This window comes from Maniola hyperantus, chromosome 8, assembly GCF_902806685.2.
Source record: "Maniola hyperantus chromosome 8, iAphHyp1.2, whole genome shotgun sequence".
Classification (NCBI taxonomy): domain Eukaryota; kingdom Metazoa; phylum Arthropoda; class Insecta; order Lepidoptera; family Nymphalidae; genus Maniola; species Maniola hyperantus.
The window spans coordinates 5596897-5616405 of record NC_048543.1 but is presented as its reverse complement, the minus strand read 5'-3'; the positions used below and the strand labels follow the sequence as shown (position 1 = coordinate 5616405).

At 38.6% G+C, this 19509-nt stretch overlaps 1 protein-coding gene across 1 annotated transcript in view; it reads right to left on the bottom strand.

The window, feature by feature from the left end:
- Positions 1-19264, bottom strand: part of tutl (immunoglobulin superfamily member turtle) — an 82164-nt gene extending 62900 nt beyond the window's left edge. Inside the window, exon 1 of the mRNA XM_069500262.1 lies at positions 18958-19264. The gene's annotated coding sequence lies outside the window, so the exon portion shown is untranslated. The remainder of the gene's footprint in view (positions 1-18957) is intronic.
- Between the last annotated feature and the right edge of the window lie 245 nt (positions 19265-19509).

Genomic DNA, 19509 nt, shown 5'->3' with positions numbered 1-19509 from the left:
TGAGTTTCTTGCTGGCTCTTCTTGGTAGGAAAGGCTTTTCCGGACCAGTGATGCGAAAGTGCATGCGAAATGTATGTTTATTTTTTATTTGAATAAAAAATCTTTTTTATTATTTCTATTTTTATAATAGACGACTTTTTACTAAGCTTATTAACGTAGAATCATAAAGAAACGTACCAATAATCCTTATAATAGGTCACTGATAAGCTTTTGTTATAAGTTCTAAGGTAGGTAAGTATTATGTGCCTGCATGCCGACTAACACGCATATTAGATTATAAATGGCCCACTCGTTAGCTATAAGCTAATGGAAACATTTGAATATTTTAATGAGACTTTTATCTTAATTCATTTCTATTTTAATTTATACACTCCCATGTCATGTCATTTTCACTGCCCAGAAGGAGGAGTGTAATGTTTTCAGGGTTCATGTATGTGGGGCGCCAGCCAGGTAACCTCCCAGTGTGCCTGGGTGCTGCTGGTCCCTTTTGCATGCGTCCGAGGGGAACAGCAGTATTTTGGCCGGTGCGCCCCAGTAACATGGCTAATAATCTCTCTTCGGGGATAATGTTGGCTATGGCTAATGACATGACTAGCAGAGGCCTAGAGGGCACAGTGGACGAAGAGAAGGATGGGACGCGGGCGATGTGCCCGGGATCGCCGCCTGCCGCCCTACCGAGTCAACTGGACCCAAGTAAGCTAAACAAGTAAAGAAAACATCGAACTATGAATCACTATTGTGTTTTGTGAAAGAAAAGAATACGAAAACACAGCCGAATTCAGAATCTCCGCCTTTTTTAAAAATCGGTTAAGATATAAATTTAGATACCATGTAGATACTTAAAAATATGTGACCAAGTAGCTGGTTCTATTTGTAAGTCAATAGTCGGGACTCGGCACAGCAGGCACTGCATGCAGCTGCAGCGAGGTCGTTCGCCATGCGGACCCATTTTAGTCACCACCTGTTTTAAATCTGGACCTTCTCACCGCTAACTGCATGTGAAGTTTGTTTTATCTCCCGTAAAATTTTCACTTTTAACTAAGATTAACAGCGTTAGCTTTAAAAATTTATTATGTAAAAGTAGGTACTAGTTGGTACTAGGTATGTAACTGTGTGTACTGTTTAATGTAAGTATAATATTGTGGTGGAAAAAAATTAAGTATTGGCTTACCTGGACCAAGCAATTTTTTTTCCGTCAATTGTTTCATATGTAGATGTACATATTAGGTATGTGTAAATCTACTAGTAAAAAATTGTAAGCAACAAAAGCAGAATGTGCTCTTGTAGCTGCCTTTTTTCTTCGTGCCATTCCAGTTCATTACTTATCCTTGCGAGCGTTGCTTGCTAAGCTAGTTGAGACGACAGTAACTTAGTAGCCGGCAAAGAAGCTGTATTTACAATCCAACGAACGGTCGAAACGGGCTCGCTCGCCTTATCTCGTAATCCGCTTTCAATGTAATGTAAACAGTGTTCTATCCTCCTCTCTTTGCCGAGCTCGGTTAGTCAAAGGCGTAACGGGACGGCCACAGCTGGCTTGACGGTGCCTGATTCGCGTGAAATGCAGCCCAGTTTAGATTAATTTTTTTGCCACCGCGATCCCTTGATATAGCTTCACTCCCTGTTAGAAACATGGCTCGCCAGTCGGCACTTACATTCTACTTGATGGATTTAAACTTTTTCACGTCCTGTGTCTTCTTTGGCTTACAATGTTTTACTGAAGATAGGTTAGTAATATTTATTACTGCCTTCGACATATTTTCCCAGCATGGCAATTTTGTGATGTAGCTGTACCTACTTACCTAATATAAAATCAATCTTTTAACAAGACTTCTATGGTTTAAATTGCTCTACCTGCAGGAGTTTGATGAACGTCAAAGATAAATTAGGTTTATAGTTAGATATAGTTTTTTATACACATTATTATACCAATTAAGTTAAAAATATTTCTTAAAACCTTTATTTATGTATTAAATTCGTTAAAAAATAGCTACCCATGTATATGCTTATGTAATCAAACATTATGAGTAAACCACACACGGCGAAGTAAACAATGTGCTCAGCTGTAACCGCAGAGGAGGTATTAGCCAGACAATCACATTTAAATGGAAGCACTCTATCTTCCCACCTGCCCCCTGTGAGCTCGTGTGTGGAAGCTACATTCCGTGTACGGCGTAGTGTGATAGCGACATCTCCATTCCATCACCCCGGGCGAGAGAACGCTCATTGGGGACGTAACGTCAGATAAAGCACTCAGCTGAGGAACCAATCTCTTTTACGGCTTAATCAGAACTTGCCCTGGCTAATATTATCCGCTATACGAGGCCAATTTTACGCTTTGCTGATACTACCTTGCGTTTATAATCCGTGCACAAACTTCGCCACTGATGCTTGAAGAATTTCAGGATTCCGTACCCGGAAGGTGCCAACGGGACCCTAATAAGAGTTCGCTGTCCGTCTATCCGTCCGTCCGTCCGTCGTCCGTCGTCAGCGGGCTGTAATGTAACCCGTGAACCGCAATAGGTAGAGTGTTAAAATTTTCATGTCTATTTCTATAACAACAAATATTAGAAAATTCAAAATGGCGGCCATCCAAACTTTAAAAAATGAATAAGTGTTATTTCTTGTACGATGGTACAGTATCCTTCGGGTGGGAGTCGGACTCGCACTTGACCGATTTTTTTTATAAATTCCCATCTGGTAGGTACGATGCTAACTAAGTCTTATACGAAGAGAATTAGTAAACAAAACCAACGAATGCGTAGGTAATACTAGTAGGTACTAGGTAGGTATAGATAGGTACCTACCATTAATATTTTCCAGGGATTGAAAACTTGTTGCCGCTGTCACCAACATAATCAATAAAGTATAATATAAAAGGAAAAGGTGACTGACTGACTGACTGACTGATCTATCAACGCACAACTCAAACTACTGGATGGAACGGGCTGAAATTTGGCATGCAGATAGCTACTATGACGTAGGCATCCGCTAAGAAAGATTTTTTGAAAATTCAACACCTAAGGGCTTGATATAGGGGTTTGAAATGTGTGTATTCCACGCGAACGAAGTCGCGAGCATAAACTAGTTTTCAACTAAAGCTTCATTTAACATACACTATACCGGTTTAGACCTATACTTACTTATTGAGCAAGCGAAGCGAGCGTGAGCCTATCTTACAATATAATAGGTACAGATAAATGATTTAATATACTTATAAAATTAACAGTTTAATAAATATAAATTCAACATAACTGTCTTTTGTTGACCAGTTTCCAACAGTCAACATCCTCATAAGCATACTGGCATTACAAGATTTTAAGTTTTTGGACTTTTTGATCCTCATTGTTGACAATTAATATTGACATGCTGCGTGTGGTTTTTTTGTATCGGTTATTTGATACCCGCAACTTCGTCCGCGTGGATTTAGGTTTTTAAATTCCCGCGGGAATTCTTTAATTTTCTGGGAATAAAAAGTAGCCTATGTTGTAAGCTAACTCTGTACAAAATTTCATCAAAATATATATTTCTAAACCTAAAGTAAGTATAAAAGAAGATTTAGCTTGCAATATGATTGAGGAATTGAAATTTGATGATTGAATCTCGGATCATTTTTCTTTCAGATATTTGATATTACATTTTGATATGACATTTCATCGTTAGTAAAATGTAATCTGAATATTTAAGTACGAGAATGCTGCACCCGCTGTAATATACCCAATATCCATACATAATCAATGAGTTAAAGTAGTGATAGAACGGGTCAATTATTTGTCCCTACATACATATCTACGTGCTGACTACAAAGATGTAAGCTAGATTTAGATCATTTTTTATCTTTGAAGTTTTTAATTACCGTCCCAGAGTAAGGATAGCCACGTCGTTAGATAGATAGTCGTTTAAAAAAATTTTATGTGATATTATTAACAGACATAGTAACAAACAGGACATCTGGCGAAATTGTAGACTATCAGGTAATAATAAAATAATATTAAATAATAACAACAGGTTGAATCCATTTAGCGGGACATTTGCTACTCTAATCTACTGATAGGTACGACAACTCCCTGTAAGTAATAACTGGGCGTACGTACGGTTGTGATGTAACTTTGCTATTGCGTGCAATGGAACAAAAAAATAAGCTTTCTAACCTCGTCCTCTTTCGAGTAATGGCAATAAGTACTTAATTTTGCCTTCTAACGTTACTGCGATTAGATTAGGACTATTTGGTTAGGAACGTTCATTTCTGGGTTATTTCAGTCGCGGTTTTATATTTTGCTCTTCAAATATTTTAAAAGCGATAGGTATACGTGTCTGCTGTTCGTAATACAATTTTAACTACTATATACAGTACGCGGCAGAAAATAATGTACATCGACCTTAAGAAAGAGATTTTGTAGAAGAGTGGTTTTGTAGAGCATTATCTTTATCTTTGAGACCGACAAAACGTCACATAGGGAGGTATGAGTGACAGATACAACGCTCTACAAAGCTGAAATCTCATTCTAACGTACTTCGTTCTTTAAGTATCTACTTCGGGGACTACTCAGGTACTGTATCTCAGGGGGTTGAGAAGCTGAAGTGGTAATAGGCAGGACATATATGTAGTTCGAAAAACCGATAGAAGTTAAGGTCCCAAGGTGCTGGAATAACGACAACGCACCGGAAAGCGCACTGTTCGCGTTGGAAGACCCTCACTGGGTGGACGGACATCAGGCAAGCTGAGGAGAGCCGGGAGCCGCTGGATTCAGGCAGCGACGAGAGACCATGGCGTGTAGAAGTTCCTACAAGAGATCTATGTCCAGCAGCGGACGTCTATCGGTTGATAATGATAATGATGATTTATGATCTACTAAAACTGGAATTTCATGTTTCACTTCATATTATTTTCACAAGGACGGAAAAACGTGTGAAAGACTTCAAAAGAAAATAAAAATATTATGTTATCTAATAGCGTTACCTAAATATAGTTCTCTTAGTTTTCGAAGCGCAATCTGCGACACAAATTCAGTGGAATTAAGTTTTTTGCTAATGAGGAATGTTTTGGCCGTAGATTGAATGCCAGCATAGTTATGTGCAGAATTCACTACGAAATTGCCAAACGTGTTTGCAAGATGGACCTATAAGCGATTTGAAGTTTTTCGAAAATCGGAATTAGGATTGATAGGTCTATAAGTATTTATTGATTCACTAGACGAATCCCTTTTAATCCTTGATCCTCCAAATCCCAAGGGAAACAATGGTAATTCAAAAAAGAAACAGACAGACATTTTGGGTCGGAATTCGGAACCCTAAAAACAGCTAGGGGTAGATTAGTTAAACAGTTAGGGTAATCTACTACCATCTAGACCAATTGTTCGTAATTTCATACGAGAATTATAATTTGTTGTCGTGTAAATTTTAATCTAAATTTATAAAAAGAAAAGGTGACTGACTGACTGACTGACTGACTGACTGACTGACTGACTGACTGACTGACTGACTTACTGACTGACTGATCTATCAACGCACAGCTCAAACTACTGGACGAATCAATAGCTCAACCGGTATAGGAGTGGACTGAAAACCGAAAGGTCGACGGTTCAAACCCCGCCCGTTGCACTATTGTCGTACCTGCTCCTAGCACAAGCCTGACGCTTAATTGGAGAGGAAAGGGGAATATTTGTCATTTAACATGGCTAATATTCTTTATTAAAAAAAAAAATCAGGCTGGATAGCTATTATGACGTAGGCATCCGCTAAGAAAGGATTTTTGAAAATTCAACCCCTAAGATGGTGAAATAGGGGTTTGAAGTTTGTATAGTCCGCGCGGACAAAGTCGCGAGCATAAGTTAGTTTAGTATATCCATTCACCACGGCTGAAAAATCTTGTTTAGGTACTTTAGGTAGGTATGTTCGATCACACCGTATACCTTACCTATAAGAATAATCTAACATTTAAGACATCCCACGCAAAGGCCTTGTAATAAAGGCAAAAAATTGTAATGAATAAAGTTCATCAGGCATCATGTGCGTAGTAGTTACATACCATGTACCTACCTACCTACCTAATGTTGTAACTGGTAAGGCTGAATTAAAAGATATAGATTTATAACACTGTTAGTAAGTAGGTAATTAGAGGTATTCTATAAAACGATATATTTAATTGATGTTTTATTCTAGTAATATACCATGTAAACAATAGAATGTAACATAAGATGTAAGTACTTGTACAAGGACAGCAAGAGCATAATCGGCTACCAAAAAGTGATGGTATTAATTTTTTTTACAATACTCAAAAATAATATTATAGTAACCATACTTAGCTAGATTTCTTCTACGTCAAGGCACATATTAAATACGGGCCTATCAAATTAAGTTTTTAGAACAAAACTTACTAACCTATTGCTTACAAAATGAATCTAGATTCATTTTTACTCTGTCTTGTATTTCCACAAAGTAACACATAACGCTTATAATAGTTTGTTTGCCAGTAGTTCATATACTTATAGTTAGTGGGCTAATAATGCAAGTTCGTCAGCAACTGAGCGCCGGCGAGGTCTCACAGACTTCACAGAGTTAATTAACCTGTACTTTAGGAGGTGTGTGTGGTGGAAGGGTTATGAGAAAATTCAACGTAATAATACAGCGGGATTATTTCGCAAGAATATAATATCGAGCCACGGGCACACTCTATTATGTTCCTGCTGATTTTCGTATCAAATATATAGAGAAAGAGAGCCAGCGCGTGCCAGACCTTCGTTATTTCATAAAAGCTGAAAGTTTCTCTGCGTATTGTCCCCAACACTGGGAAAAAACGTTTTGTTTGGATGTTTGTTTGGATCATGGCAGCTTTGGGAGATAACAGGTAATAAAGGTGGAAAAAATCGTACGTCAAAGTATAACAATTTTTTTTATTTTCTTCGGAATAGTTTAAAAGTTTAAGGGTGTCTGGCAGGGGGTTGATAAGACTAAGTGTCTGGCAATGTATGACGTGATTTCTAATACTATTCTAAAGAAAAAAATAGACTTTATATTTGACGTAAGATTTGTTTACAGCTTTATTAAGGTACCTGTTATCTCCCAAAGCCACTATGATTCAAACAAACGATCCACCCAGTGTTGGGGACAATACGCAGAAAAACTTTCAGCTTTTATAAATAACGAAGGTCTGTCACGCGCTGGCTCTTAGTCCAATAGTGTAAATTATGATATTCAGCACGAACTTTTCCATTTTCAACTGAAGAGAATATTTCTTTATGATAGATTTTCCGACTGGGCGGATCAGGATTTTTTGAGCCCAGAGCAGAGGCGTCACATCATCTCGTAATTACAAATTATTCACGCATGTTTGGAAAAAAAATCGTTAGTCTGTCCTATAAAATAGCATATTTTATTTTACATTGGATGTAGTGTAGGGGCATCATGTATGTATCTATCTACCTATATTAAAAGTGAACATCTTTCCCACGTCATTTGTATACAAAGTCAAGCAGATCTCTTTGTGTGAGTACGGCAAGTATTTGCAGGAATAGCTGAAACCGCAGTGTAATTGAAACGTTCTCCGACTTGCAGAGGCATTCTCAGGAGTGCTCTCGTGTTCTGTTGGCCTTTTAATACGGCACGGTCACGGATCGGCTACATGCCACACGACGGCTGAACTTAATTGAAGCGGTGAAGCCGGCAGTGTTCGTCTGATCTTGCTCGCTATTGTAGCGTGTCGAAAGCCGATTTTATACGTGAAGGGGACGTGTTTAAGTAAGTGGGTGTTTCTTCGAAGCCCTTAATTTCGATATCCGGGCGCTTATTTCTGCGCCCGGATAATGCAGTGGGCTCCACTGCGCGAATTTTTCGCGTTTGGGCGAGTTTGGCGAAAGTTCGCCAAACGGCAAATCTTCTAGCCAGGCGATTCGGCGAATGTTTGACGAATTTACCTACAACAAATTTCTTTTGATTCGGGCGAAATTTCCGCTTCAACACGAAGTTTGGCGAATGTTTTGCGAATGGTAAATCTTAACGATTGACGCCAGCCCCACCAACGAATGTTTGCCGACGATTTGCCGAATGTTCGCCAATGCAGCCACACCATACCTATCCAATGCAAAGGCCTAAAGAATTATTTATGGGCGTGGGTTTAGATTTTCACGAAGGTACCTACATACACTCAATTGCAGGAGGACTATTCGTTTGACAATTCCCATGCAGTTCAGTTACACTTACCTACATACAATGACTTCTATGTATAGTGTATACAAACCACTTAACTACCTATAGATACCTATATTCCGTTAATATATTGAATATTGTACAAAATATATTCTGCGTTATCTGCTATGTATTTTGCGTCCGTTTAAGCAATATTGATATTTGATAGCGCAAACAACAATCAGCCCCCAACGCGTGCCGATCTAAGTCAGCTTTGTAAACAATCTTAGCACAGCTTAGCACAGGCAAATTAACACGGAGAATGGTTTACAGAGGAACCTCACAGAGAATATGTAGGTATTCTGAATTGCACGTTACACGGTGTGTAGGTACATTACGCGTTAATTTGATACATAACAATTTATAGTAAGTATCTATAACAAATATATTTTTTTAGGGTTCCGTACCTGAAAAGGAAAAACGGAACCCTTATAGGATCACTTTGTTGTCTGCCTGTCTGTCTGTCTGTCTGTCAAGAAACCTACAGGGTACATCCCGTTGACCTAGAATCATGAAACTTGGCAGGAAGGTAGGTCTTATAGCAGACATTAGGGGAAAAATCTACTCTAAAAATCCAAATTAAAACCACTGATTAGAATATTAGGTAAGTAGGTATATACCTAATTCAATGATTAAAACTAAGAATTTATTTAGACAGACAATATAATTATTATGATCGTTGAATTTAATTTTACTATCCTCACCTAGAAAAGATAAAAAAATCGGTCGGAGGATTTACAGTGAATAGAAGAAACAAGCTATGAATGCATTTGTGGCATGGTGTCGCTAACGAGTTCCCAAGTTCCAGTGAATGGCTTTTATATACCTGCCTACCTATAGTCAATGACACTATTTACTGTTATACTTTACAGTTGGCCTTTTTATTTTGAGATATACAGGTTACACCCTGGTGTAACCTTTTAAGCGTGAAGATGCATCGTCGCACCTCTAAATCAAAACTGTTTCAACCCAAAAAACACTTTCAAAAACTAAGTTTTTTCTAATTTTTTTTTCTAATTGAAGATATTAAAATTGTAAAAAACATTTAGAAGAATTTAATCGTGGTTTAAATAACATTATGTATTTAAAAGTAGGAAGTTACTATAGTTGGGCCATTATGAACGTGCGAACAGCGTCATTCAAATCAAATTCAAAATTCAAATCATTTTTATCAGACCTCTCGCTCGCACTTACAGGCCTTATGAAACTGGAACATGATGCTCTAGGGTTGTGTATAGCGGTAAAAAAACGGATTTGTCAATAGTCGATAAAGAACAAGGAGAAACAATACAAAATTAGCTACCAGCAACCTGCGTCCGAACTCCGAAGGGCATTCCTTTATCGATAACGATATCTCCAGAAATCTCACAACCTTATGATCGTAATGATTTATGACTCCGTTCGCACGTTCATATTGGCCCAAATACCTATACAGTTTCCCGGTACAGCTGTTAACAAGTCAGGGCTTTTAAGCCCTGACCCTTCTGTCAAAATTTCAAGTTTCTAACTGCACTGTTTAAGCTGTGCGTTGATAAACCAATCAGTCAGTCAGGACAAGTCGTTATGTATGTCTGGGTTCAAGAATATCCTTGAAATTTCCAAGGCCAATTACTTACGTCGAGTACTTGCGATACTTGTTTATCACATTTGGGAAGACGTAACACTCACATAGAATGCTGCTCGTGACAAGTGCTCGGCCGGGCGTCGAACCGGCTCGCCCAGTTCTCGACCATCCCGCCGAAACCACTTCACATCCGTCAATTGCAATTACTTATGTAACGAAGACGTCCACGCATCATGAGTTATCAAACTATTGCTAACCACATCACTGATTGCTAACGCTCATTTGAAATGTTAGCGAACCAGTGAAATTTGTAATAACTTCAAAATTATTTTTTATACGCGTAATAGATAATGTGTTAGACAATATATTTACACAATTTCCTATGTAAAAAAATTGTAAAAGAGTTGCTTGTTTCTGTAATTTTACCGTGCATCTCTGAAGGACATTTCTGAAAAATAGAAAACCATAAAGAAAGTATAACCGGCCCCCTACTGAGTACGGGTCTCCTCTGAAAATAATAAGGGACCATAGACCAGTACTCGCTGGCCAAGTGCGGATTAGCAAACTATAGATACGCATCTTTGAGAACATTATGAAGAACTCTCAGAAGCTTCCTCACGATGTTTTCCTTCACCGTTAAAGCAAATGAAGTTATACTACATATGAGTGCCAGGGATCGATACCCGGACCCCAGGAATAGGAGTCCGGCGAGTGATGTCTTAACCTATAGTATGCGACAAGTCGAAATGGCGATTGGGATATGAGGCGCGGTTACGCCCCGCACACCCGCACGGCTGCTATCCCGCACCTGGTTAGCGCGGGGGCTGTGCGGGTGTGCCGGGCGTCCCCACTCCGATTGTTTTTACTCCCTGTCATAGTTGTTTTTATCCGCAATCACCGCTTTTTTATGCTATACTTGTATGTATACAGTACCCGTAGTACAAGATTTTACGTCTCACCAAACCAAACCAAATTCGAGAGTCGAAATACTTCCGCGTTACAGTAAACTGGATCTTAAATGCCTTGTTTTAAAGCTCAAGTTTGTCTACACTTCTACAGCCAGCGCTCCAAGCGGAAACGTTGCGAAATTAAAATCAGTGGCATTAAATATTTGACTTCAATTCAAGGCTGTTTAGGTCCATTTTACTGTAACGCGGAAATATTTCGACTCTCGAATTTGGTTTCGTTTGGTGAGACGTAAAATCTTGTACTACGGGTACAGTTTTAAAAATAAATGTACGACAATAGCAAGAAATAACATTTCATAACGCCGTTTCCACGACAATCGTATCGCGGAATAAACGCTCGGCGTGTGATTTGGCGCACTTTTTAGTATCCAACACAATGCGTAGGAAAGTACACGACGTAATTTACGTTTGCAGTGTATGGTACAGAGGCGCAGATTCCCGCTTTCACCGATTCTCTGCTCATTAGCGATGCCGCGCCGGCACTCTTCTGTAAACACTTGACGCCTACAAATGGCGTCTCTTGTTCCGTACAACGTCTATGCCTCACCATCTCTTACACAAATGAGTTTGTGAGCAGCCTTTAGATAGCAAGGCGCGGCGAGGGACGCTACGCCATAAGTTTTTTTATGCGCGCCGTAAACGCTTTTACCTCCGAGCGACCCAAGTGATGAGAGTAACGTAGAACCGAACAATTTTCGCTTTACCTTTATCATTTTATTTTATTTTTTGGGACATCTAATTAGGATAGATTACTAAAACTAGAAATAATAGGTATTTTGCTTAATATTATATCTCTCACATCAAATACCGTATAATAACGTAACTTTTTACCCGACTACGGCAAAGGAACAAAATCAATCTGATGGATGTCACATTCAAAAAAGTGGGGGTCTCCAAAAATTTAAGTTCGATTACATACATAGTTAAAAATTGCTCTTATAATCTTTCATCATCATCGTGATCAACCCATCGCCGGCTCACTGCAGAGCCACGGGTCTCGAGAGTGAGAAGGGTTTGGCCATAGTCTACCACGCTGGACATATGCGGATTGGTAGACTTCACACACCTAATTTGAGAACATTATGGAGAACTCTCAGGCATGCAGGTTTCTTCGCGAGGTTTTTCTTTACCGCTAAAGCAAGTGATATTTAATTACTCAAAACACACATAACTCCGAAAAGTTAGAGGTGCGTGATCGAACCCTCGACCTCCGATTAGAAGGCGGACCTCCTAACCACTAGGCTATCACAGCTTTCTTTCATACTTTCTATGAAATATTTAAGCAAATAACAGGTTTCTACCACATCCTTTATTTGTCCGCTTTTTTTACGGACACGTTACCCAGAAACTTGTTCCGTAACATCTACTCTAAAAGTTTCGACTCCATTCACAGATCACTGATGGATTCTTAAAATATTTACGCAACAATTTTGAAGTTGTCGACTTTTTGTAATCCACCCATCTTATATTTGTATACCGTTTATGAATAGCTGGCTTGAAACCAGAAGATCCGGTAAATATCTTCGGCAAACACGCCTTAATCTCACCCGTCAATTGAATTTCTTCCCTTGGGAATGCGTTTTTTGGTAGCTATACAGATAGGTATCTAATAATCCGTAACGGTAGCATTTTTTTAAAAGTGAAACGTCGTTACAACACCGTTACAACGACTTTTCCTTTTGACTTTAACCAAAAGCTTCTTTGCAAACGTGTATTTTAAAGGCCTTGACTACAAAGCAGACAGAGACAATTTTCTAGTGAGGTGACATCACATACCAGGTAATCGATATCGATGGGTTGTTTTGGTACGCAACAAAATGAGAGTAAAAATATTACCACCTTCTTTGAAAAGTAATACGTATGTTAACCCTAACGATTGTAGGTATACACTCGTTAGGGTTGCCATATTATGTCCGGCAAATCCGGGAAAGTTAAGAATTATCATGATAGTCCAGCAATCAGACTTTTACCACAGCTTTTACTGTTGCCTGTTCCGGAATCCAATTACTTAGTTTCTTTAGCCTAATTTCGGGAAAGTAGCGCACAAGCACGAAGCACGGCGAGCTCCAATACTCATGCGACATAGGTATTTAAAAAAAATTGCATGAATATTTTAGGTCACGGGCGCCGGGATAAATCCCAAGCGTAACGAGGGATTTAAGAGTAACTGCTTGGCGTAGCGAGGGTATTGCATCTAGAATCCTGAGAGAAGTGCGGGGTTTAGGGGTGCCCAAGACTGACAGTATTACCCCCAAGTTCAATAGTCTACTTCTCACAACTCGCGAGACAATAAAATCAAAATCTTCGTATGCTTAAATAGGTACCTACTTATCTGTCTTTAGAAGTTTCTGGGAGCAAATAGTTTATTACACTTTGAGCATTAATAGTTTCCAGAATTAAATTACTGCTGCCATGCCATCATCGTCGCCCCTCGACATTTTAATTTCAAGTTGAATAAATAATTAATTTCAATAACGTTTCGATAGCCAGCCAGGCCGTTGCGCAAAAAATGAGGCAGCCCTTCTGTCACCGTATGAAGCTATTAATCGCGGTGAAATGTCTGGTATTTTTTTTTGCACTAAGACTCTATGGCCCCAGGGTCTCCACGGCAAACGGAATAAAAAATGCAATTCTCGATAAGCGAGGCATACTCGCGCCATTCCGTTTTCAGGCATTTCTGCTGCGGCTCCCGGTCTTGATGCTGTCTCCCTGATATGACACGGGGCCAATATGTTAACGTAAGGTGCGTCCCACATTAGCGCCCGTCCCCGTTCCCAGGGAACCAGTGTCAATCCATCAGGTCTCTTGCCATCATCTCGACTAATCCCTGCCGCCTCAATGAGTGCGAGAATGTCAATGATGGCTAACTTACGTATTTGATTTTTTTTAAATGTCCTGAAAATAATAAGCCTGTATCTGGCAACCCTCTCAGCCGTAGTGCGGCAATAATAGGAATTGCTCTGCCGCTTACGGTTTACATCTCTAAAGTCTACATGTAACCCTACCTACCTACCTGCCGTACAAATTGCATGCACGTCAAAATGAAAGCGTTTTTCCGTGCACCGGCTTTCTTTTCAACCAACTTGAAAAAAGGAAGTTCTCAACTGCATTAGGAGGGTAGGTAGTTATTATGATTTTCACTGCGAGATTTCTAGACCGACGGATAGCAGGGATCAAAACCTAGTTAGAAGTTTTGTAAAGATTATTAAAAAAAATCCTTAACTTATAGTCCAGTCAATTTAGCTCAAAAAATAGGGTTAAGGTTACAACTCGCATAGAGCTGAAAATTTGTACGAATGTTTGGTACATCATTATAAATGAAATGTGAAAAATCCCCATCGATCCGACATTTCGATCCGATATTCAAGGTCAAAGTTCACAAATATGGGGTTTTTGCGTTTTCAGCCAAACGGTAAGTTTTATCATAAAAATATGTTGAACAACGCTGTATACCTACCTATCATGCAATTATCTATAAAAATTGTCGTTACATTTATTCTCCTAAGAGTCACCGTTTCTGTTCTGTGATATTACGATTCAAATAGTTGAAAAAGTCCTCTCCCGCTGGCAAGTAACATACCGATTTCAAAACCCAGTGCAAATAGGAATGTTAGTAGGATAATATAGAAGCCAGCGCGGCGGCATGCATCGCGTCGAAGGCGTTTAGGCGTTCCTTTTTCTAGTAGGTCTGTTTTTAAATCACCAAGGAAAGCAATTCCATACAGCACTAGGACTGAGGAGTTGGAATCCAATGTTTTAATGGAACAAAGTCGCAAAGTTTCTCTATCGATTAAAAAATAAATTACGCAAATCGGTTTAGAAACCTCGGAGATTTCGGTGTGTATAGGTAGACAAACACGACTCCTTCTTTTTTAAATTCAGTTAAAAAAGTAGCCTATGCCACTCCTTGGTTAATTCTCTACTTGTATGTGAAAGTCCCGTCAAAATAGGTTCAGCCGTTCCGAAGATTAGCCCGTTCAAACAGACAGACAGACAAAAATTTTAAATGCGTGTGATTCAGTTATGGTACCTACAGTTCAAATAACCATATGAACTTAATATGAGGTAGTTATTTTAAAATAACAGACATACACTTCAATTTTATTTATTAGTGTAGGTGGAAAGGCACAACTCTCAGAATGATATGGCGAGAAAATTGCTACATAGAAGAGATATATTTGTGTACCGAATTCTAAATTACTAAAATAATTTACAAGAGTGACTTTATATTATTGTGAATCTTAATCATTTTCAGTGAGTCTTGTCTGTTGTGACTATTGACAAATGTACAAATACACTAAATACACTAAAGGAATGAAATGGGGGTTGGAAGGTTCATAATATGTGTTTTTCGGTGCTGGTGCAGGGTGCGCGTCCTGATGTTATAATATTTGTTTCTGAAAAAAAAATTTTTCTTGTAGGCCACGCGGGCGAAGCCGCGAGCAGAAGCTAGAACTATTATAATTATATTCTGTGATATAGGTGACAAAACGTCTAAAACAATAAAACTTAAAGCTAGCCTTATCTAATTACTATATAAATCATGACCGCGTGGAATGGTGCCAAGAATACTGGCTGCATTTCCGCGCTGGACAGCCAGGCTGATCCGCTGCGCAAAAAATGAGCCAGCCCTTCTGTCACCAGTTGAGGCTATTAATCGCGGTGAAATGTCTCGTAAAAAATTTTAGCACTAAGACTCCATGGCCCCAGGGTCTCCACGGCAAACGGCACAAAAATGTAACTCTCTATAAGAGAGGCATACTTGCGCCACTTGCCGTTTTCAGCTGTTTCTGCTGCGGCTCCCGGTCTTGGGAGTCTAAATAAATATTCAAAAATTCAGTTAAATAGATGCCTACATAGATACCTACTTTGTAGATATGTTTACATGTAAAAAAATAGTCTAACTGTTAAATCAACGTAGGATATAGGAGTTTTAAAATGTAGGTTATCTATAAAATCGTTATTAGGCAGGTAGGGTCAGTTAAAGTTTGCTAGTAATTGATCTTTAAAAGATGTTAGTGCATGGAATATGGATGTAAATAGATCAGAAAAACGATCAGGAAAATTACCAAGATGGAAAACAAGATACTGTAGGTACGTACTATTTTATAAGTATATAAGATGCTCTCGTACCGTCTGAATATAATATTTCTTTTCGAGAGAGAGATGTAACTACTTACCTACCTAACTTGAATAAGAAATGCCGTAAAGCAGGTTGTACGGTAAAGGGGATGTGAATATCAAATTTTATAACTAGAACCTAGAGCTAGTTAGACTAGATCTAGATTTAGAAGGCTTCTTCTTGTGAAGTTTCAAGATGTGGATGTAGGTACCTAACTGTGCTTTATAAGTAACCTTCTTTTTGTTATAAATCCTACAAAATCCATTAAAAATATATTAAAAATAACGTATTGAGTCGTAAATATTGTTATTTGTAGTTTGAATTAAAATATTGTAGCTATAGTTCGCGACAGGTTTAATGTCAATCGGGGTACGAGGCAGGGGGACACCCCGCACACCCGCACATCAGCTGCGCTCGCCCGCACCGAGTTAGCGCGGGGGCTGTGCGGGTGTGCGGGGCATTCTCTCTCCGATTGCCAACCTTCACTTGTCGCGTACAGATTTCGCAACATGGCTGAATTTTTTTCGCATTTATAAGGTTCCAATTTTAACAGAATGTGTATTTCTAATGCCGCTATAACAAAAAATACTAAGAAACGCCATGAAAAAAAAAAGCGTTGCTTCTTGTAGCGACGGTACGGAATCCTTCGTGTCTGATTCTGACTCGCACTTGACCGGTTTTTTTTAGTTCGAACGTAGGTAGAGTATTTTAGGTAGTACTTGCACATAATTTAGAAGTGTCAAGTGCAGTTGCAAGTTTCAAGTCCTTGCATTGATTTCTTAAAAATAAATGGAAATTCAATACGATGTTCTACCAACCCCACCTATTTTGATTCATTATACATTATGGCCACCGTGGCCACCCATATAAACATTTCAAAATAAGTAACTTACGACGACTTTAAAAAGGACAACCCTAAGTTGAATAAAAGCAATAAATCAAAGCAGCAGAAAGGTATTGATCACACTGCAAACCTGCTAGCAAAAACTCGAATGAAGGGAATGAGCGAAACAAAATAACAATGCATACCTATTCCGTATTTTTGCTCGCGAGGGATGCTGCCGTGAGAAATTGAGAGTGCTGAATAGATTCTCGGCAAAGGCTGTGCTCGAAAAGAAAATGATTTATCTTACTTAATCAGTTTTGCTCTTACATTTTCGATGGAATACTTATTATTATTATCTATGCACCTACCTATCTACTTGTTGAAAAAAGAGTCCACCTCTTTTTCCTCAGCTTTTATATTTTTCGTTTCTAAATGAATCCCTACCTGATAATATTATAAAGTAAGATGCCCGCGGCTCCGGCCGCGTGGATTTGGGTTTTAAAAATCCCGTGGGAACTTTTGATTTTCCAGGACAAAAAGAAGCCTATCCGTATTAGCCCGTTCGCCGGGATGCCATGCAGGTATCTCAGTATTAAATTTTGCATCACCATGATATGGGATTGCAATTCCTTACAGCATCAGGGCTGAGGAGTTGGGTCCTCGAGTTCAAAAAGTCTTTACTTGGTAGGGGCCTCCAATATCAATTTATAATCGACAGTTTCTAAATCCCATCAGTTTTTGTGGTCATCTCCTGTACAGCAACATGATTGAGGAGTTGGAATCCAAAATTTTTATTGGACAGTCGGTTCGAAAATCTCGGAGATTTCGGTGTACCTACATAGGTAGAAAAACACAAGTCCTCATTTTTATTAAAGTCGGTTAATAAATTGCCTATGTTACTCCTTGTTAATCCTCTACTTGTCTGTGAAAGTCTCGTCAAAATCAGTTCAGCTGTTCAGCCCGGCAGACAGACAGACAAAATTTTTTAAAACGTTTGCCATGGTGTACCATAACTGAATCAAACGTTTTTAAATGAGCTTAATATGTGGTAGTTATTTCGAAATTACAGACAGACACTTAAATTTTATTTATTAGTATAGATGCGCAAGTGTGCCCGTCTAAATTTTCGTAGTTAGGTACTTACCCACTCATTATTTAAAAAAATCATTTTTAAATTTTGTTTAATCATAACTTTGACGTAACATTAAAATTACCTACAATTGTAGGTACGTGATATCTACGTTGTTGTTACGTACCTAAATTATAAAGTTACGTGTAGATAGGTGTATGTATGTCTATCAGTCATTAATTTTATTTGTAATCAACCGTTAATAACATATTATTAAAACTGGGCTCAGTTTAGAATGATTGACACGAAATTACTATGAAGTAACACTTTAACTTATTTCGTCAAGTAATGCTAACTCCTTGGCTCAAGTAAAGTGAAATGCCCGAATGGTGAAACAAAAGTCAGATTCTTGGATTTAAAATTGGCGTTTTATTAAATTAGCCACGACCATTGAGATCGATTTCACTGTACCTACCTACTGCAAGTCAACCAAGTGTGACATAATGAAGCGATGGCGAACACAATGACCGTGGGAAAATATGCTGGCTGAAAAATCATTCCGTTACCTAAGTACCTATGTAGGTAGTATAGGTACGACTTATTAACGATATTCTGTATTAATGGTCAAATTTTTATGCATCTTTGTACCTATCTATTTCTTATAAAAATTATGTATCATTGAACATATTTCATATCTTGCTTTTTTAATCTCCTACATTCATCTCTCTCGTAGTAAGTAATGAAGTATAATAAGCATTGCGTATTAAAAACTATTTTGCCGGATATAGGTACGAGTACCTAAATGATTTTATTAATTAATACAGTAATATTAAACGTAACTACTGACCTTGCGATAAATTAACTTTACGTTTTTTTTTTGTAAACCAGAAAGATAATAACTAAAAGAAAAAAAACGGTTCATTTAACGAGTATTTTCATACACTTGTGTTAGCGTGCATCAAAATTCACAAAATAATTTTTATGATAGAATATCCCACCTACTTAATTACCTAAGTACTTGAAATAGATCCTTCTATTTTTAATACAAATAAACAATCGAAGTATTTGTATGTACTACATAATAGCCTACTTAGTACTTAACGTAGGTAGGTAGGTACCTACTCATTTCATTTCTAAAACTAAAAACCCTACGATTAGAATATATAGGTTGATACCTACCCTTTGTAAGTATCTAGCATCAACCATGCACCGAAACTATGAACTTACCTTATTTTGTAGAACGTAGTCGATCAATCCCAATTCGTATATGGGTCCCGAGGTCCGCAGTAGTTAAAATTGCCGCATTCCACTACAGCCGGGCGCGAGGCAGACGCAGCCTCCCTATCCCAACCGGTTGTTTACCACCGCGCGCAGATTATCCACGTTTACCTCGGAGTCATCACTTAAACAACTATGGAAACACTTGGATTAGGACGAGGGTATCGAAATCATTGCTGTGCGGTGTATTTAATTCAGATCGTTCGATTCACTGCATCAAGGGGTCGAGTAGCGAGAGACAGGTAAGTCGAGCACGGCGACGCGCACAGAACTGCCTGAGGCGACGCCAGCGCCCTCCCGCGACCGCCCGCGCAAGCGCGATCTCAGCTTACCACTCGGAAAAGCCGACCTACAGACTCATTTACACATACACTCGATATGAATTTACCATGTAACAAGCTCCTAAAATTTTAATGAATGCAAATACGTTGATGGAGGCATTACAGTTGAAACTGAACACTTCAACTAAAATATACCTACGTATAACTACCTACCTACCAA